Below are 22,668 nucleotides of genomic sequence, written 5' to 3' on the forward strand. Positions count from 1 at the left end.
GTCACAAGCTGTGAAAAAATTTGTCAACGCCGACTATATGAAAAATCCGCAATTACTTTTTGGGCAACCCAATAGAATCCGATCATGGTGCCTACAAGGAGGCCAGTGAACCAATCCGTGATGACGGTATAAAATCGTATATACCGCCTACATGCAAAACATTATTCTTTAGCCATACATGTAATTTTCTTTTGTGAACAATGTTGGAACACTGTTTACGATGAAATTGCATCTTTAATCATAAATTTATGCAAGAATTTGTGATATATTTCTTTTAATATTAACGCAGCAAAAGTCGAAGGTAGTGTAGTAGCCTATTGATTGTTAACTGGCCTCTGGCTTTCACAGAAAACTTTTCGGTCAGATATCAACAATTTCTTTAGATCCATTCTTCACATAAAACGTAACGACATGTGGGAGATGACATCTGACTGGTACAAGTCTCCTAATACAACCAAAGACTATATTCCGACTACTGGAAAAGTGATGCCCCTCTAACGAGAAAAGACGAAATTTTAGCTCTACGTTTAAGACTGGGTTACAGCAACTCAAAATAAAAGCCATATATTTTCGGACGAATCCATTATTATACCCATCACCGAAGGATGGGGGTATATTCATTTTGTCATTCCGTTTGAAACACACCGAAATATCCTTTTCCGACCCTATAAAGTATATATATTCTTGATCGTCGTAAAAATCTAAGACGATCTAGCCATGTCCGTCCGTCTGTCCGTATGTTTGTTGAAATCACGCTACAGTCTTTAAAAATAGAGATATTGAGCTTAAACTTTGCACAGATACTTTTTTTGTCCATAAGCAGATTAAGTTCGAAGATGGGCTATATCGGACTATGTCTTGATATAGCACCCATAAAGACCGAGCTGCCGATTTAAGATCTTAGGCCCATAAAAGCCACATTAATTTTCCGTTTTTGCTGGAATTTGGGTCACTGAGTTGTGTTAGGCCACTTGGCATTCTTCTCCAATTTGGCTTAGATCGGTCCAGATTTCGATATAGCTATAAAAGAGGCGATGTTGCTGAAAGTTGGGAAAGTCAGTTATGTGATGGCGTTCGACACTTTTCTTCAATTTGACCCAGATCGGTTGAGATTTAGATATAGCTGCCATATAGACCGATCTATCGATTTAATGTCTTGGGACCATAAAAGAGACATATACTGTCCGATTTTGCTGAAAGTTGGGACAGTCAGTTATGCGATGCCCTTCGACACTCTTCTTCAATTTGGTCCAGATCTGTCCAGATTTGGATATAGCTGCCATATAGTCCGATCTCTCGATTTATGGTCTTGGTCCACAAAATTATCCAAATTCGCTGAAATTTGGGTCACTGAGTTGTGTTAGGCCACTCGATATTCTTCTTCAATTTGGCCCAGATCGATACAGATTTAGATGTAGCAGCCATATAGACCGATCTCTTGATTTTAGGTCTTGGGCCCATAAAAGGCACACTTTTTGTCCGATTACGCCGAAATATGGGACAGTGAGTAGTGTTAGGATCTTCGACATCCTTCTGCAATTAGGCCCAGATCGGTCCAGATTTGGATATAGCTGCCATATAGGCAGCCTTAGGTCCATAAAAGCTACATTTATTGTCCGATTTTGGTGGAATTTGGGACAGTGAGTTGTGTTAGGCCACTCGACATTCTTCTTCAATTTGGTCCAGATATGTCCAGATTTGGATATAGCTGCAATATTTAGACGATCTCTCGTTTTAAGGTCTTGGGTCCATAAAAGCTACATTTATTGTCCGATTTCGCTGAAATTCGGGACAGTGAGTAGTGTTAGGCTCTTCGACATTCTACTGCAATTTGGCCCAGATCGGTCCAGATTTGCATATAGCTGCCATATAGGCGATCTTTCGTTTTAAGGTCTTAGGACCATAAAAGGCGCATTTCTTGTCCGATTTCGCTGAAATTTGGGACAGTGAGTTGTGGTAAGCCCTTCAAGATCCTTTTTATACCCTCCACCATAGGATGGGGGGTATACTAATTTCGTCATTCTGTTTGTAACTACTCGAAATGTTCGCATGAGACCCCATAAAGTATATATATTCTTGATCGTCGTGACATTTTATGTCGATCTAGCCATGTCCGTCCGTCCGTCTGTCTGTCGAAAGCACGCTAACTTCCGAAGGAGTAAAGCTAGCCCCTTGAAATTTTGCACAAATACTTCTTATTAGTGTAGGTCGGTTGGGATCGTAAATGGGCCATATCGGTCCATGTTTTGATATAGCTGCCATATAAACCGGTCTTGGGTCTTGACTTCTTGAGCCTCCAGAGTGCGCAATTCTTATCCGATTGGAATGAAATTTTGCACGACGTGTTTTGTTACGATATCCAATAACTGTGTTAAGTATGGTCCAAATCGGTCCATAACCTGATATAGCTGCCATATAAACCGATCTTGGGTCTTGACTTCTTGAGCCTCTAGAGTGCGCAATTCTTATTCGATTGGAATGAAATTTTGCACGACTTGTTTTGTTATGATATCCAACAACTGTGCCAAGTATGACTGAAATCGGTCCATAACCTGATATAGCTGCCATATGAACCGATCTTGGGTCTGGACTTCTTGAGCCTCTGGAGTGCGCAATTCTTATCCGATGGAATGAAATTTTGCAAGGCGTGTTTTGTTATAATATATAAAAACTATTTGTTATGATATCCAATAACTGTGCCAAGTATGGTTCAAATCGGTTCATAACCTAATACAGCTGTCATATATAAACAGATCTGGGGACTTGACTTCTTGAGCTTCTAGATGGCGCAATTCCTATCTGAATTGGCTGAAATGTAAAATGACGTATTTTATTTTTTCTTTCAACTACTGTGTCAAATAAGGTTCAAATCGGTTCTTAACCTGATATAGCTGCCATATAAACCGATCTGGGATCTTGACTTCTTGAGCCTCTTGAGGTCGCAATTATTATCCTATTTGCCTGAAATTTTGTACGACGGATCCTCTCATGACCATCAACATACGTGTTTATTATGGTCTGAATCGGTCTATAGCCCGATACAGCTCCCATATAAATCGATCTCTTTATTTTACTTCTTGAGCCCGAATTTGATATCCGATTGAAGAGTTAAGTGTTTGGGGGTCACCCCACTCATAAATACCTTCCTAATCGGTCGTATTTACCGACCATTGGAATATGCGATTATTTAAAAGCTATTTGGAATTGATACTCATTTTTGAGTTCCCGAATTATCCCGCAAACAGGACATATTTACCAAAGTGGAAATATGGGCTCAAAAGAAAGGCTTTCGGGAGTAGAGTAAAATTTTGTCCATGAACCGAGCAGGGTCAAACTTCTCACACATCAATGCGTGCTTTCCGATTCAAGTTTAAACTCAATGATAAGGGACCTTTATTATAGCCAAGTCTGAGCTGCATGCCGCAGTGCGACATCTCATTGGGGAGAATATTCATGACCATGTATGGCAAGGTACCTTGCAAATTTCGCCAGCATTAAGAGAGGATAACCACCGGTTTAAATTTTTTTTCGTACATAGTCTTTCAGTTCATGGACGGACTTGGGCTACAGTGGTACAAATTCGATTTCCACATTCAGGGCGAAGTGCCCCCACCCTAAATAGACGTTAGAGAGTTAAAGAAGGCGCAGCGGAGCAGGCCCGGTTCGTCTAGTTTTCTATAAAAATCTAAATTATAAATTCCAAAGCAATTTAATTTTAAAACAAAATTCAAATCTCATATAAACCATAGCTCCATTTCAAATTGTCAAACCTTTGCCTTCAATTAATTATAACAACAGAATTATCCGAAAAAAGACAACAACTTTTAGTGAAGCAAGGCGAAAGTGATAAATTATTGCAATTTATTTTCATTGTGGGCTTAATCGGATAATGAAGAAATAAAAATCATGCATGCCAAAATTCTTCGACATTAAAATTGAGTTCTTCCGCTTGCACCAGTGTTAATTTGTGGCATTCAACATATGGTGGCAATAAAATCGACACTGATCTTCCTTGTTTCCGTATAATGTCAGCTCAACCATCTAAAGAACATGGCTCATTTAGAATTACGATGCCAAGTGAGACAAAATAAAGCCCAATGCCAACAGCTCCAGAGCGGACAACAGCAGCAATGCAACCATCCATGCAGTTGAATGCGTTCAACCAAAACTGAAGCCTAGTATGGAGAACAACAAAAGGGAGCGTTGGAAATTCGTAACACATTTCATGCATCACCACAACCAACGAAAGGCGACCATCGTTGTTATTGATCTTCATCTTGCATCGATTATTTATGAGTTCAACAGTTGCAACTCCCATTCGTGGCACACATACAGACACTCTAGACCATAAATGCATGGCCCGCTGTCTATGCTTTTGTTGCAGTCTCGCCTTGCCTGCAAGGTTTTCAGGTAACTGCCACCGCAATCAACCATGGCAACAGTAGCTACCTCAGTTAATGTTGAGGTTACATCTATGGGTGTTACTTTTATAAATTTTTCCTTTTTGTTATACCCTATACCACTACCATGCTTCAGGGTATTATAGCTTAGTTGATATTTTTGTAACGCTTTGACACAACAGAAGTGATCGGTTTTGAATTACATTTTTATACCCACCACCGAAGGATGGGGGTATATTCATTTTGTCATTCCGTTTGCAACACATCGAAATATCCATTTCCGACCCTATAAAGTATATATATTCTAGATCAGTGTAAAAATCTAAGACGATCTAGCCATGTCCTTCCGCCTGTCCGTCCGTCTGTCTGTTGAAATCACGCTAGTCTTTAAAAATGGAGATATTGAGCTGGAACTTTGCACAGATTCTTTTTTTTGTCCATAAACAGGTTATGTTCGAAGATGGCCTATATCGGGCTTTAACTTGATATAGCCCCCATATAGACCGAACCGCCAATTTAGGGTGTTAGGTCCAAAAAAGCAACATTTATTATCCCGTTTTGCTGAAATTTTAATCAGTGAGTTGTATTAGGCCCTTCGACATTCTTCTTCAATTTGGCCCAGATCGGTCCAGACTTGGATATAGCAGTCATATAGACCGATCCGCCGACTTAGGGTATTAGGCCCATAAAATTCACATTTATTATCCGATTTTGCTGAAATTTGGGACAGTGAGTTGTGTTAGGACCTTCGACATCCTTCGTTAATTTGGCCCAGATCGGTCCAGATTTGGATACAGCTGCCATATAGACCGATCTCTCGATTTAAGGTTTTGGTCCCATAAAACGCGCATTTATTGTCCGATGTCGCCGAAATTTGGGGCAGTGAGTTAAGTTAAGCACCTAGATATACTTCTACAATACGGCTCAGATCGGTTCAGATTTGGATATAGCTGCCATATAGACCGATCTCCCGATTTAAGGCTTTGGGTCCATAAAAGGCGCGGTTATTGTAAGATTTCGCCGAAATTTGGGACAGTGAGTTGCGTTAGGCCCTTCTACATTCTTCTTTAATTTGGCCCAGATGGGTTCAGATTTGGATATAGCTGAGTATAGACCGATCTCTCGATTTAAGGTTTTATGCCCATAAAAGGCGCATTTATTGTCCGATGGCTCCGAAATTTGGGACAGTGATGGACCGATGTGAGCCAAATTGAGTTTGGCTCACATCGGTCCTGATTTGGATATAGCTGCCATATAGACCGATCTCTCGATTTAAAGTTTTGGGGCCAAAAAAGGCGTATTTATTGTCCGATGTCGCCGAAATTTGGGACAGTGAGTTGTGTTGTGTTTCACCAGATTTTGACGAAGGGTGGTTTACATATATACCCGAGGTGGTGGGTATCCAAAGTTTGGCCCGGCCGAACTTAACGTCTTTTTACTTGTTGATTTTGAAAACTATATACCCATGACATCTAACTTTCATGTCTCCAGAGGACCGCATATTATTAAGAGATCAACAGTGATAAATACAAGGTAGAAACAGGCGAACACCACTACGTATAATGCTCCAAATAACAAATTGACTAAAGGCCTATCCCTACATGCGACTAATGAATAGGAACATATTGATCCACTACAGGGGAAGGAAGGCATCATATTTTGTGCATTGGTTCACATGAGGACACATGTATAGAAAGTGCAACATCAAAGATGGCATCGATGGCACTATCGATATTTTATTTTATTGTTTAAATTTCGTTAATATCGATATTTTATTTTATTGTAAAAATATCGACATTTTTCTTTTTGATACTATCCTCAAAATAATTTTTTTTTTTGCAAATTTACCAAAAATTAGCGATCCAACACTGAATGTAACCTATTAGATACATTGCGCCTATAGAGGGCGCAATTTTCATTCGACCATTGTACAATGATTTCTCTCATGACTTCCAGCTGACTTATTAAATTTGATTCTATTTAGACTGATTTATACTTCTCATTTTCACTTGAAATGTGGGATGGGAAATTAACGATAAGGATATTTATTATTAGATTTATCGAACACTTTGAATGTTGCGATTATCGACAATTTTCCAACTCCGCATACCGTTTTGTTTGCTTTGGTATTTTCAAAACTTAAGCAAAAACCAGTAAGGAAAGGCAAAAGTCGGGCGGTGCCGACTTTATAATACCCCATACCTACCCAATAAGTACAAAGTTGGAGCTATGTCTAATTCTGAAACAATTTTGATGGGCATCGCCGTATGTTTTCAGATGGGTTTTTAAACAATCCATATCACATTTCGAGCAAATATGTTTAAACTGTAATAAATACGGTTCACAAACGACAACATTATTTGCAAATATGTATGGAACTATATCTTATTCTAAACCGATTTCGAGCAAACTTCTCAGATAATGTGGTACTCATTGAGAAAAGCGTTGTGCAAAACTTTGGCAAGGTTGGTCAAAAAATGCGATTGTAATGGCTGTAGAAGTGAAAATCGGGCGATATACATATATGACAGCTATATCTAAATCTGAATCAATTTCTATGAAATTCATCTATTATGTCGAGAGTCAAGAGAAAATCCTACCTGCCATATTTAGAGAGAATCAATTAATAAATGACCATTTGATTGCAATATTACTGCAAATCGGACGGGAGCTTTGTCTAAATCTGAAACGATTTTGAGCAAACTTTATAGACATTGTGGCAGTCGTCGAGGAAAGCGTTGTAAAAAATTTTGGGAAGATTGGTCAATAAATGCGCTTGCAATTTCAACAGGTTTTGTCTCTAGACCAAAAAACATGTCCATACCAAATTTGAAGACGATCGGATGAAAATTGCGACCTGTAGTTTGTACACAAATTTACATGGACATACGGACAGACAGAGAGACGGACATAGCTAAATCGAATCAGAAAGTGATTCTGAGTCAATCGGTATACTTATCAGCGGGTCTATCTCTCTTCCTTTTGGATGTTACAAACTAATTCACTAAGTTATAATAGCCTGTACCACAGTAGTGGTAAGTACTTTTAGAACAATTGGCCAATTAACCAGTCGGTGATAATAAGATCCAGAATGTAAGAAGTAAGATCCAGATATGCCAGAAGGTCTCAGTTCGTAGATCTGTGACAGGATATCATATCAACCATACCATTTTCTAGGCCATGAGACGAAAATGGTTTCTTATGCTACGCACAGTCGTCATGTGCTGTAGGGCATCAAAAGTTCAGCTTTGCTCGACTTTAGTTTATACCAACACATTTTTATTGCTTTCAGTCTGAATATGTCTCTGTTTTGTTTTTTTTTCTACAGGTTTTTGCCTTTCTTTTTCTAGGATCTTTTTCGGGCAATAAAAGGCACATCATACTTCCTTTGTTAAGTCTAAGAAGAAATCACGAGGTGCAAGAGGATGGAAGGGGGATTATCTCAGCTGGAAGGCGAAAACTGAATGGTAAGTATTTAGAGCAAGTGTGCTCACCTGAAGGCGTAGTTAAAGTAAACTGTTGGAATTTTTCATGGCACTGAATGGGTTTTCTTTTACACCCAACCACGGCCACAATAATAAAAAAAAATCAAACCAACAACGAAAAGTTGAAAAAAACACAATAGACCATAAATTTAGGCATTTCTCAAAAATGCATCTAAAAGGTAAAATACGAGGGTGGATGGTTTTCTTGAACACTATTGGAAAGTTTTTTTTTTACCACCAACTGTTCGAAAATGACAATATAATCGATAGGTTTGCAATCTCTTTGAAGAATAGAAATTGTCACTGTTGTGGGTTGGTTTGGTTTCAGTTAAATCTTTGAGAAGTGGAAATAAAATAGTTATTGTAGTTGTAGTAGGTGAAGGGTGTGATGATAGTGATTTGTCATTTCCATAGATTTTCCAATATGTGTGGAGAAATACACCTTAGATTATATTATAGCGATAGAAGTAGTCTGCAATCGCTGATTTAAACAATTTTTATACACTTCACCATAGGATAGAGGTATAAAAATGCCGTCATTCAGTTTGTAACACATCGAAATATTAGTCCACGATCCCTTAAAGTATATATTCTGGATCTCCATGAAATTTATATCCATCGATCTATCCATATCCGTCTCTCTGTCAAGCTGTTAAAAGTTATCTAGCATTCGCTGTCTTGCCGTCTTCCTGTTTTAGTTACTCTACAGCCTTAAAAATTGAGATATTGAGCTGAAATTTGCAAAAGATTTGTATTTTTTCTATACGCAGGTTGAATTTTTAAAAGGGCCAAATTGGGGGATTAGTATCTTAAGCCCATTAAAGCCGCATTTATTACGCGATTTCTTTGGAATTTGAAACAGTTTGGTGTGTTAAGCTTCGCCTCATCCGACCTGAATATGGTTCAGATAGGACCATATTTACCGACACAGTGTCTTGCGCCCATAAAAGCCGCATTTATTACCCGATTTCGCTGAAATTTGTATCAGTGAGTTGTTTTAAACCTACCATCATCCGAATGTGGTTCAAACTGGACTGTATTAGATAGAACTGGTATATAGACCGATCTTCCAATTTAAGGTCTTAATCCCATAAAAGCGGATTTATTGCCCGATGTCGCTGAAACTGTGAATTTTATAAGAGCTCTTGAGACCTGAATCAAATATGTTCCAGACCAGTTCGTATTTCGATATGTCTAAGGATATGCTAGTGGCGTTGTAATAAACTAGGATGATTAACATATCCATTGTGGTGGGTATGGAAAGTTCAGCACAACCGAACTTAATACGTTTTTTACTTGTTATATCCTCCTTCAGATTGGGGGTATACTAATCTAAACATTCCGTTTGTAACACCTCGAAATATTCGTCTAAGGCCCCATAAAGTACATATGTTCTTGATCGTCTCAAAGTTCTGTGTCGATCTTACCATGTCAGTCCGTCCGTCTGTCAAAATCCCAATAGCGGTCGAAAGCGCTTGAAATTTTGCATAGACATTTATTATTAATGTAGGTCGTTGGAGATTGCAATTGGGCCATGTAGGCTCAGATTTAGATATAGCTTCCATATAAACCGATCTCCCGATTTGACTTCTTGAACCCCAGGGAACCGCAATTTTTTTCCGTTTCGGCTTAAATTTTGACTGTAGTGTTCCGTTATGACTTCCAACAACTGCGCCAAGAACGGTTCAAATCGATCTCTCGAGTTGACTTTTTGAGCCCACATAAGCCGAAAATTTAGAGCGATTTAGTAAATTTTGCATGTAGTGTTCTGTAATGACTTCCAAAACTGTGCCATGTACGGTCCGAATCAGTCTATAACTTGATATAACTCCCATATAAACCGATTTACCGAATTGACTTCTTGAGCCCTTACAAACCGCATCGATATGGCTGCAATTGAGCATGTAGTGTTTTGTTATGACTTCCAACAACTGTGCCAAGTACGGTCTAAATCGGTCCATAACCTGATATAGCTCCCATATAAACCGATCTCCCGATTTGACTTCTTGAGTCCTTACAAGCTGCAATTTTTGTTCGATTTGGTTGAAATTGGGCACGTTGTGTTTTGTTATGACTTTCAACAACTCTGCCAAGTACAGTTTAAATTGGTCTATAACCTGATATAGTTCCCATATAAACCGATCTCCTGATTTGACTTCTTGAGTCCTTACAAGCCGCATTTTTTTATCCGATTTGGCTGAAGTTTTATATGCGGTGTTCTGTTACTACTCCAGCAATTGTGCCATAAACGGTCCAAATCAGTCTACAACCTCATATAGCTCCCATGTAAACTGGCCTTTCGATCATCCTTCGGTTCCAAGAAGCTTTAATTTTTGCTGGTTTGACAGAAGTTTGGTATGTAGAACAAAATTATGCCCTACGTGGAATTCAGTGTTATCGACAAGTTCCCAGAAAAGAAGGAGGTATACAACATGGAATATGAAGATACCCAAAGTACTTTTGAAGGCCCAGTATGAAAACCCCAGTTTCGAGAAATATCGACAATCCATTCCTAAACCTCCGATTTAAGATTTAAACTCAATGATGAGGGACCTCCGTTTAATATCCGAGCCCGAACAGCTTGGCGCAATGCGAAACCGTTTTGGGCAAAAGTTTTTGCATGGTCGTCAGCATTAGATGGGGTTCACCACCACTGAACATTTTTCTGCGGTTCTTGCCCAGATTCGAACCCAGGCGTGAAGCTTCTTAGTCCGACATGCTAACCTGTGTGCTACGGTAGCCCGTTATGACTCCTGTTTATGCTCACTAACCAATTATCCAAAGCGAGCAACTTATTCATCATGAAGAAAGTCCATCTAAATAGATCGACATCGATGCCCACGGAAAACAATAATTCATTAGCCATAAACGAACTTTTTGACAACTTGTTTTATGGAAAACCTTAGGGCTTTCCTGAGGGACTGAGCTTTACCTAATGTAGAAAAAATATGAGTCTTTCTATGCAATACTCTTTGCTAAATGGAATCGACACAAAGTATAAACAAACCAAAGAATAATTTTTGCGTATAACCAATTGTCTTTTGCTGCAAACGATACATTTTTGGCTTAAAAGAAATTTTGAGTTTTAACGAAAATGAGCCATCCTTAACCACGGACAAAGTTCATACGTTTTATTATAGCCAACGTGACTTTAGCAATAAAATAGGGCTAACTGACGATTAACGTTCAATGGCGGCATAGTTGCTCTAAAAATAGTACTTAGTAATAGTATAGTAATAGTACGAAAGATAGTACATTTGTCCGGCATACCGATTGAGTGTCTCGGAGTATACCCCCAAACAAATACCAGACTTGGACCCTTTTGTAATGATCGATGTTTTATTATCTTCATGTACAGCATTGTTTTGCGTGTACTAAGTGTGGTTGTTTGCCAAATGTTATGTATGCAAGATTGGCGATTGTTTCCTCGTCATGGACCTCACTCTCGCTGGCACATTCTTCCGCTTTTTCATTTTTCATAATTCGAGGGTGGCATATCCCTTCCCACTTCCAGGCACTGTAGGTACCCAGACCACTTTCTGAAAGAGCGTACACTTGTCTGGCAGTCACAGCTCCATATCGAATCGATCTCGGTGCCATCCAGTCTCAGAGACTCCTCAGTCTACCCTTTGCGTCTATAGTGAGCGCTTCTTTGGCGTCACATATCTGAATATAGATGTCAATAGATTGCATATTCAGCATCGCTTCCAAGCCCGCCTGCATCGCTTCCACATATCGAATCGATCTCGGTGCCATCTAGTTTCAGACACGCTTCTTTGGGGTCACATATCCGAATATAGATGACAATAGATTGCATATTCAGCATCGCTTCCAAACCTGCCTGCATCGCTTCCAACGCGCATGATTCCGGCGTAAACCAAGTTGAGATAGGCTATCAGGTCTCCTTCTACCCAAATACAACATCCGCCTACGATTGTCTCTTGAGGGTTCCAAATCTTTAAGATCTTATTTTGAATCATTCTCGGTGGCAAGTAGTCAGAAACCTTTCCCACTCTACTCTCTGCCGTACACGTCCTTCGCCAGCATACCGAGTGCCCTCAGTCTGAAAGTAACCTCGGCGGCTCGGTTTCGAATGTGGACCTCAATAGGCTGCATATGCAGCATTGCTTCAAAACCTGACTGCGAAGATGGATCTCTACATTCACGTTATTTCGACGTAGGCTAATTTTTACACTGTGCGATACCCGTGAAGACAGGAGTCTAATCATACTCCAAATCTTTAAGATCTTATTTTGTCGGTGGCTGGTAGTCGGAGACCTCTCCCACTCTACTCTCTGCATATACACAATCCAAAATGGAAATGTGCCGTACCCATCCTTCGCCAGCATGTAAAGCACCCTCAGTGCAACCGACGGCTCGGTTTCTGATGTGGACCTCAATAGGCTGCATATTCGGCATTGCTTCAAAACCTGCCTGCGTAGGTGGATCTCAATGTTCACGTTATTTCTACGTAGGCAAATTTTCACACAGTGTGATACCCGTGAAGACAGGGTATCACACAGCATGCGCCATGTCAAAAAAAGCGAATCCTGAAGATCTTATATCGGTCTCTGTGCCCCTTAGTGTGTGATCTCTCTCTCTTAGTTTACCCTTCTTAAGTACCCTGAATCGAACTGTGATTAAGCCCACCCTCCTTAAGCATCTCGAACTTACCCAACCTAAGCACAAACTTGAAGACACAGTTGCGAATATAGCTGCCGAGAATCTTAATGCTCACTTTATTCCGACGTAGGCCAATTTTCTCACTGTGCGATAGGCCACCCGTGACGACATAGGTCTCATCGTCCTTAAACACAGCACCCGCCTGCCTATTCTTTCTTATAAGAAAGCGAATAGTGGCCGAACGCACCCTGCTACAGCTTCTCTAGCTTCCTCAGCCTGTGCGTAAACTGACGGCACAGTTACGAATATAGACCTCGAAGGGATGCAGAAAGCGGCATCGCTTCCACACCAGCCTGAGGAGGTTTTTAATGATCACGTGATGCCGACGTAGACCAATTTTCGCACTGTGCGACAGGCCACCCGTGGAGACAAATGTATCTTCGTCCTCAAATACAGCATCCGCCTTCCAATCCTCTCCTGGGGGAAAACGAATCTTAGGTTAGATTAGTTAAGAGTGGCAGTCTTTAACAGACTCACTTAGACAATTTTAAGTCCATTGTGATACCACTGTAGCGACAGACCAAGGCTTCTGGCGGGATTCGAACCCACGACCCCTGCACTGGTAATCCAAGCACGCTACCAACTTGGCTACCCGAGCACCCTGTGTGTCTCTTAGTATGAGATTTTCTTCTGTCTACCCCTCGCACATATAGCATCCAGAATAGAACTTTTGCCGCGCCCTCCTCTTTGTGCTCAGGCTGAGGGATCTCTCACAGCATTCAGCATCGCTGTCAGACCTGCCTGCTGTTGCAAGGTCTAGGTCTTGGGTCTACATGAATCCGAGACCTCTTGTCTACAGCACAGTACCAGTGCCCATATGTCAGCACTGGGTTCATCCCCCATTTACTGCAGAACATCGTCCTGCAAGAGTAGAAGACTCACTGGGTCTTTCAGCTGCTATCCTTAGTATTTTTTTTCCAGGATAGCTACAAATCAAGGACTAGGTCTCGGCATTTCGTCTTTTTCGACAACTTCAGAATGGACTCTTCGAAAGAAAATTGCCGGTTTCTCCGAGCGAAAAGTACCAGCTCCCTGTTCCTTGAATTTGTCCTCCACCTATTCGTTGATAACGAGGTTCCCTATAATCGATGAGAACATTCCACATTGAGGCGTTACCCAGATCTCATCCATATAGAAAAGTGCTGGGCACCCTTATACATATGCAAACTTTTCCAAGCCCATGGACTCTTGTTCGTGTACAGGTACTGGTACGAATGTATAGAAGTGTGTGTGCTTTTGCCCACCGCTGATATAGACCGATCCGGCACTGAAGATGAATTCATCCTCCAATTTGCAATATTTACGAAAAATTCTATGAAACTTCAAATTTTGGGCGATATTTTTAGCAAAATTTCAATTTTTAACCAATTTTCTCTCTGTCCACCTTTTAAATAGATGGTAGTAGAGCACATCATGCCTTCTAGTTCATTTTCAATAAAGGCCATTATGTATGCCATGGCTGCATAACGAATCTCTTTAAAGGCCAGATACTCAATTATGAATTATTTGCACATTGCACTAAACAACAACGGCAACAGCAAGAAAAGGAACCATTAAAAACAGTGATCTTTGCAAAAAAAGAGCTTTGAAAATCGGAATTCTGCGAATTTCCTTGCACTGCCATGGGCTGGCTATTCACTATTCACGTTCCATGGCTCCTTTAATTTATGGCCTCTTTTGACTTGCATTGGATTAGTCAAGGATTTACGGATGTGGATTAAATTCATATGCGACAAACGATGAAAGACATCGTATCGCCAATTGTGCGGGATTTTGCTGCCATGGAGTCAGTCGATCCATCCACAAGTCTGTCTGTCTGTCTGTCTGTTTGGTTTGGTTTGGTTTGTTTGGCTTTTGTGTGATATTCCAATGAATTCATTGTTGTACTCGCTCATAATTTATCCCAGAGAACATTTAAGAGCTGGCCATAGCTACAAGACTGTGCTGCGCTTTCAATTCAATTCAATTCAGTTCAATAACAATTCATTTTACTCATCCCCCCTCCGCATCGCAATACTCGTTGCCCACAGCAAAGATCACCATTCCATTTTAGCTGACTTTCAAAAATACAACAAGAATGAAAATTGAATCTCAAGAAGCTGTAGGAGCTTGTGCTGCTCCACGAGAACTACAACAACGAGTGACATAGAATAGAGACCCAATTAAATTTTCATCATAAACTGAATGTATGATGTGACATACAAACCGGGACGGTTGAGGTAAAATAAAATGCCCTCTTCTCGCTCTCTCTCTGTCGGCATCTCTACTCTTGGTGGAGGGGTTTGTTTTGTGGTCGAATTCCGGCATTCAGGCTGCAAACCAAAACGAACGTCATGGAATGCATGAATCAACAATGAATGGAATCGTATCGACGAATCCCCACCAAACAAACAAACAAACCGACTTCCATACATTTGTGACAAGATTATATTGACAATAAAGTTTATACCTACGCGGCTTATAATGGCAAAAAGAAATTATATCAGAGTAAGTACACGAGAAAACTAAAGAGAGAAAAACATCGATATTGCAATGGCATTGTAATGCATTCTAAGTCATTATTGTCATATTCCCTGGATGCTTATATGATTGCGGTATTGTGTAAAAAGCCAAGACAGTGAAGTCCAAACTTTGGCCGGGCCGAATCTTATATACCCTCCACCATGGATCGCATTTGGCGACTTCTTTTCCCGGCATCTCTTCTTAAGCAAAAAAAGATATAAGAAAATATTTGCTCTGCTATTAGAGCGATATCAAGATATAGTCCGGTTTGGACCACAATTAAATTATATGTTGGAGACCTGTGTATAATTTCAGCCAATTCCAATAAGAATTGCGCCCTTTGGGGGCTCGAGAAGTAAAATAGAGAGATCGATTTATATGGAAACTGTATCGGGCTATAGACCAATTCAGACCATAATAAACACGTATGTTGAAGGTCATGAGAGAATCCGTCGTACAAAATTTCAGGCAAATCGGATAATAATTGCGACCTCTAGAGGCTCAAGAAGTCAAAATCCCAGATCGGTTTATATGGCAGCTATATCAGGTTATAACCCGATTTGAACCTTATTTGACACAGTTGTTTAAAGTAAGAATAAAATACGTCATGCAAAATTTCAGCCAAATCGGATAGGAATTGCGCCCTCTAGAAGCTCAAGAAGTCAAGTCCCCAGATCGGTTTATATGACAGCTATAACAGGTTATGAACCGATTTGAACCATACTTGGCACAGTTGTTGGATATCATTACAAAATACTACGTGCAAAAATTCATTCAAATCGGATAAGAAATGCGCCCTCTAGAGACTCAAGAAGTCAAGACCCATGATCGGTTTATATGGCAGCTATATCAGGTTATGAACCGATTAGAACCATACTTGGCACAGTTGTTGGATATCATAACAAAACACGTGGTGCAAAATTTCATTCAAATCGGATAAGAAATGCGCCCTCTAGAGGCTCAAGAAGTCAAGTCCCCAGATCGGTTTATATGGCAACTATATCAGGTTATGAACCGATTTGAACCATACTTGGCAACATTGTTGGAGATCATAACGAAACACGTCGTGCAAAATTTCATTACAATCGGATAAGAATTGCGTACTCTAGAGGCTCAAGAAGTCAAGACCCAAGATCGGTTTATATGGCAGCTATATCAGGTTATGGATCGATTTGAACCATACTTGGCAAAATTGTTGGAGATCATAACAAAATACTACGTGCTCAAATTCATTCAAATCGGATAAGAAATGCGCCCTCTAGAGGCTCAAGAAGTCAAGACCCAAGATCGGTTTATATGGCAGCTATAACAGGTTATGAACCGATTTAAACCATACTTGGCAAAATTGTTGACGATCATAGCAAAACACGTCGTGCAAAATTTCATCCCAATCTGATAAGAATTGCGCACTCTAGAGGCTCAAGAAGTCAAGACCCAAGATCGGTTTATATGACAGCTATATCAGGTTATGGACCGATTTGAACCATACTTGCCGCAGTTTTTGGATATCATAACAAAACACGTCGTGAAAAATTTCATCCCAATCGGATAAAAATTGCGCACTCCAGAGGCTCAAGAAGTCAAGACCCAAGATCGGTTTATATGGCAGCTATATCAAAACATGGACCGATATGGCCCATTTACAATCCCAACCGACCTACAGTAATAAGAAGTATTTGTGCAAAATTTTAAGCGGCTAGCTTTACTCCTTCGGAAGTTAGCGTGCTTTCGGCGGACGGACGGACGGACATGGCTAGATCGACATAAAATGTCGCGACGATCAAGAATATATATACTTTATGGGGTCTCAGACGAATATTTCGAGGAGTTACAAACAGAATGATGAAATTAGTATACCCCCTATCCTATGGTGGAGGGTATAAAAATAAATTGAGTTTTAGTAAGTAAGCAATAACAAGTAAAAACGCATTTAGTTTCGGCCGAGACGAACTTTGGATACCCACCCTTGGATATACATACATATCAGCTAACCACATTTCGCTAAAATCTGAAGAAAATACACCATTTATGAATGCATAGAAGCTATATGGTCCGATCTGGACCAAAATGGGAGCGCATGTCAAGGGATCTAAAACAACTCCCAATGCAAAATATCAGCGGAATCGGATAATAAGTGCGACTTTAACGAACCCAAGACATTTAACGGGTTGTTCGATATATATATATGGCAACCAGTCTCGTAGCTAGGATTTCCTTTCGGGAGGGGCCCACCTCACCATTGCTCTTTTCGGAAAGAAATTAAAAATTTTCTTCAAATTTTCACAGTTGATGCATAATGATCCCGTGGTGAAAATTGCGTACTAATTTTTTTTCTTGAAATCTGAAGGGACCCTCCCCCTTACCCTAATTTTCAGAAACGCTAGATTGCGAAAATGGTTGGTGCATTTAAATCGAAATTTTGTGTGCTCTCTTAAAGTATACTGAAAACAAAAATTTTGGTATCCAAATTTCGGATGGTGTACCTAGAGAAGGGCCGCACCACCCTGAAAGCCCTCTTAATACATATATAGACCAATCACGACAATAAGGGACTCAAATGAAAAAATGCACCATTTATGAATGCATAGAAGCTATATGGTCCGATCTAGACCAATATGGAAGCGGATGTCAAGGAACCTAACACAACTCCCAATGCAAAATATCAGCAGAATCTGGGAATAAATGCGACTTTAACGGACCCAAGATATTCAACCGGGTGGTCGATATATATATGGCAACCAGTCTCGTAGCTAGGATTTCCTTTCGGGAGGGGCCCACCTCACTGTTGCACTTTTCGGAAAGAAATTAAAAATTTTCTTAAAATTTTTACAGTTGATGCATAATGATCCCGTGGTGAAAATTGCGTACTAATTTTTTTTCTTGAAATCTGAAGGGACCCTCCCCCTTGCCCTAATTTTCAGAAACGCTAGATTTCGAAAATCGTTGGTGAGATTAAGGCGCAATTTTGAGATTAAGGTGCAACCGAAATTTGGTATCCAAATTTCGGTTGGTGTACCTAGACGGGCCGCACCATCCTGAAAACCCACTAAATACATATATAGACCAATCACGACAATAAAGGACTCAAATGTAAAGTATTTAAGATTAGAAAACGTATGTGATATCCAATTGTCGGACCAAGTGTTTGGAGGGCCACCCAACACCTAAATCAACCCTAAATCGGACATGGCAATATGGGAGTAGAGTACGAATCTGAAATCAATATTCGGGGAAAAAAGGTCTATGGGTCCATCCTATCCCCCTATCCCACCCAAATAGGACGTATATGCTGACCCTTGCAATATGGGGATCAATTAAAAAGAATTTTGAAGTAGAACACGAATCTGATATATTTGGTTGCCCAAAAAGTAATTGCGGATTTTTTAAAAGAAAGTAAATGCATTTTTAATAAAACTTAGAATGAACTTTAATCAAATATACTTTTTTACACTTTTTTTCTAAAGCAAGCTAAAAGTAACAGCTGATAACTGACAGAAGAAAGAATGCAATTACAGAGTCACAAGCCGTTGAAAAAATTTGTCAACGCCGACTATATGAAAAATCCGCACTCAGAAGTGACTGTTCTGCGTTGTTCTAGTGGTACGATTGCGACATGTCCAGTAAAAAAAAAAAGACAAATTGTGTGGCATCCAACGCGAACAAATTTTTTCACGATCAAACGTTCATGCAATATTGAATATATGCTGGTCCCCCTAGTGCTTAAGGTTGTCACAATCTCACGATAGGTCACATGAAGATCTTGGAATATCTGTTGGCGCACAGCGTCAACGGTTTTTGGAACAACAACTGATTTTGGGCGATTTTCGCGAAATTCGCCTTGGAGTGAACTACAACCTCGGTTCATAACATCGATAATCCCTGGTGCTTGATGGAGCATCATCGCCAAAAATTTTATTAAATTCATCGATGCACTGTTGTTGAGTTAATCCACATCGAAAGTTGTTAAAAATAATCGCACGAAAATATTTACGATTTAATTCCATTTTTTGGATGAGTTACTGTAAACAACACAAAAAGCGCTCGTATGTCAAAACGTTCTGGATACGTATAACCTCAAAAATGTCAAGCTATACGATAGAGCTGTCAGTTGGCAGATTGCGACACAATGGTTGTCCAATTCCAAAATATTAAAGGCAATACTTGTATTTAAGAGTAGAGCACGATGCTGATATTTTTCCCGGGCTAAGTGTTTGGGGGACCACCCCACTTTCCAAAATACCACACTATATTGGAAATATTTACCGACCCTAGCAATGTGAGGCTAAAATAAAGGTATCGAGAGAAGAGCACAAAATTTATACTCACTTTCGGGACCAAGTTTGTGGGGGTCTACCCCTTCCTTAAAACAGCCCACAAATAGGAATTATTTGCTGGCCATGGCAATATGGGGCTCAAATAAACGGTATTTGGGAGTAGAATACGAATCTGATATCCAAATATGGGACCAAATATTTGGGGCTCAGCCCTCCACCCAAAACACCCCCTAAGACGACAAATTTACCCACCATGGAAAAGCGTGGCACAAAAACAAGAAGTGCCAAGAAAACAAATTTGATAGCCAATTTTGGCAGAAATTTGCAATCTTAAAAAAAACTCTCCAGGTGTTTTTCATTCTCTCTCTCTATCTAACACTCTTTCTGGCAAACGAACGACTTTCAGAAAAAGTGCACATTTTTGGGTACATTTAAATTACTTTCAAGGTCCATGAGAAAACCACATTTGTTAACAGGGGATTTGACACTTCTCGTAACCATTGAGGCTTCTCATAACCGTGCTTTCATTGCGCTCCTCAAAAATTATCGGTATATCGGAATAAGTACTACATTTACTTAAAAATGTTTGAGCCTTTCGGAAGTAGGTTAAAAATTGACTCCAAAAAACCAACAGCTGCGGTGGTGCCATCTGACTGTTGCATGTTGTGCGCCACTCCTATATGTGCGGGTGCCGTGGAACCTGTAATCGAGAGTAATGCTTTAAGCACACTACCGGTCGTCAGACTAACAAATTAGGTAGATACAGATAAACCAGAGTGATTAGCAGTTCGAACCCAGCCTATAAGTAAAGGTGGTGTTTCCAAATCAGATTCAGATAACGACAGTGTCAATGAAACAGCCATCGTATCCGAATCGAGAGGACATCTCGCTGTGATGGCAGTAGTGAATAAGGGCTTGCAAAGCTCACAAGGAGATAGAGAAAGCAATCCCGAGCCCGACGAAATAGATTGAGGGGCATGCACCAGTAGAGTAATTGGGCGAAAATGAAGGATGCTGGAAGGGATACAACTGAGCACTTCTACGGAAGCTGTAAAGCGAATCAGATCTCTCGAAGATCATTACACTGTTCAAAACGATTAAAAAGAGCTCCCCGCTTTCAAGTACTCTGGGAAGACAAGCCCCCCGCAATGGAGACTTCAGAGAGTATCCAGTGGAGGGAGATATAGCCGCAACGGGAACAAAGTAAGCGCGCTAGGCGCTTGAGTCTTCAAGGAGTACGCATCCGAATCGAGAGATGAGGACAGCTAGATGATGGCAGTAGTGAACAAAGGCTTTGCTAAGCTCACAAGAAGACCGAGAAAGCAATCTGAGGCAAGACAAAGTCGACTGAAAGGTATGAACCGGCAGCGCAATAGGGTGGAAGTGCAGGAGACTCCAGACAGTATCCAGTGTAGGGAGATTTAGCCGCCACGGGAACAAAGAAAATGCGCTAGGCCCCTGAGTCTTCATGGAGGACTGCGACTTCCAAACGTGGTCGCTGAGTGGCAATGAAGCACAACAGAGAAGAGCTGACTTATGCAGTCATCGATATCGGCAGTGCATCTGATAAGATTCCAACAGATCATCGGTCCCAGGTGGAGAATCTGGTTAGCGAGCGGATTTTTGAACATGTAAGGAACTCTGAAGAGTGTCCACCCATACAAATTATGAGCTGCGAGTATAGAGGGGACATCTTGACGCTGGGCTTTACGTCAGCAGAAAGTATTGATACCATCAAGCAGATCGTTGGAGGTATACACACTCCCTGGGAGAGTACAAAGCTCGACCTGGTGAGAAATATGGATATCCCCCAGTTCACAAAAGCGACGGTCTTCATAAAGGGATGAGGCAGCAAATTCAAAACCAAGGTTTGGCCACGTAGAAATGTGAGGTCTTCTACAAGAAGGAGATGTAGGAAGGGAACACTCCTTGTGATGGACATGGATCAAGTCTCCGTGACAAGTTTGGCCAAACCTGAAGGCATGGCGGTATACAGGAGCAAGGCTTTCTTCTTCGAGATTGGGAAGACTAGGATAGGCAAATATCCTCATTTTGAGACATCAGGCATAGCAGTGATATTCAAAATCAAACTCAGATTTTGGGCACTATGTAGACGGGTCATAAGCTCGAAATGGGGCCTGAAACCGAGGATAGTACACTGGCTTTACAGGAGTATGATTCTAAGAATTCGTTTTTACTTCTTAGTAGTTTGGTGGACTGCGATGGAGAAAAAGTGCAACGTCAGGATAATACAACAGGACACTGGAAACTATTCTAGATATCCGACCCATAGGCATACAGATTAAGAGTGAGGCAGCTAGGGCGGTTATGAGACCTAAGGCGATGGGAGAAGGGATAGAGAATAGGCGCAGGTCATACCATCGCGGTGTAATCGGGCCGCGAAGAGGAAACCTGGAAGAAATGGAAAAGGTTCCGATCGTATACCTGAGACGAAACTTGAGGTCGAATGCGAACCACTGCTGCCAGCTGTTATGAGACCTAAGGCAATGGGAGAAGGGATAGAGGATAGGCGCAGGTCATACCATCGCGGTGTAATCGGGCCGCGAAGAGGAAACCTGAAAGAAATGGAAAAGGTTCCGATGGTATACCTGAGACAAAACTTGAGGTCGAATGCAAACCACTGCTGCCAGCGGCACAGTCTTGGATTGACGAAACACTGTTATTGCCATCTGGAAGATCATATTACACAGATTGATCAAAACTAGAGAAAAGAGAGGGCCTGGGGGTCTAGATCAGGAACCCAGTGACAGAGATATGTTTTAGGCTGCCTGACCACAATATGATCCTGCAGGCGGAGATCCGGGCGATCACGGAATGCGTGAGGTGGTGTGGAACTAACGTGAGGTCGTCGAGAGTTAAATTGGTCGATGATTGGATGAAAATTACGACCTGTATTTTGTACACAAATTAACATGGCAAACGGACAGTCAGATAGACGGACATAGCTAAATCGAATCAGAAAGTGATTCTGAGTCAATCGGTATCAGTGGGTCTATCTCCCTTCCTTCCGGGTGTTACAAACAAATATACTAAGTTATAATACCGTGTACCACAATGGTGGTTTAAATATGCCGGCATCCCACTTTGAAATTTGGAATAATTAAATCTGCAACTTTTTGATACAGATGGAAAAAATTCTTAAACGACTGGAAATATTTCAATAATTTTTTTTTTTGATTTGCAGATAAAATTGTCTTTAAAAACCAAACATAAATTCTGCCCGAAGTTTTTTACAAAAATCTCCAAAATTCCCATTTCGGGCAAAGATGGTTTAGAAATCGGCATTTTTTGTAAATTTGCTGA

General features: G+C 40.6%; 1 long non-coding RNA gene across 1 annotated transcript in view; it reads left to right on the forward strand.

Annotated features, from left to right (window-relative positions):
• The first annotated feature begins 4,326 nt into the window (after positions 1–4,326).
• Positions 4,327–22,668, forward strand: part of LOC131998175 (uncharacterized) — an 82,920-nt gene continuing 64,578 nt past the window's right edge. The window contains exons 1-2 of the long non-coding RNA XR_009398632.1: positions 4,327–4,410; positions 7,729–7,867. This is a non-coding gene — a long non-coding RNA (uncharacterized LOC131998175). The remainder of the gene's footprint in view (positions 4,411–7,728; positions 7,868–22,668) is intronic.

The sequence above is a fragment of the Stomoxys calcitrans genome, chromosome 5, assembly GCF_963082655.1.
Source record: "Stomoxys calcitrans chromosome 5, idStoCalc2.1, whole genome shotgun sequence".
Lineage (NCBI taxonomy): Eukaryota > Metazoa > Arthropoda > Insecta > Diptera > Muscidae > Stomoxys > Stomoxys calcitrans.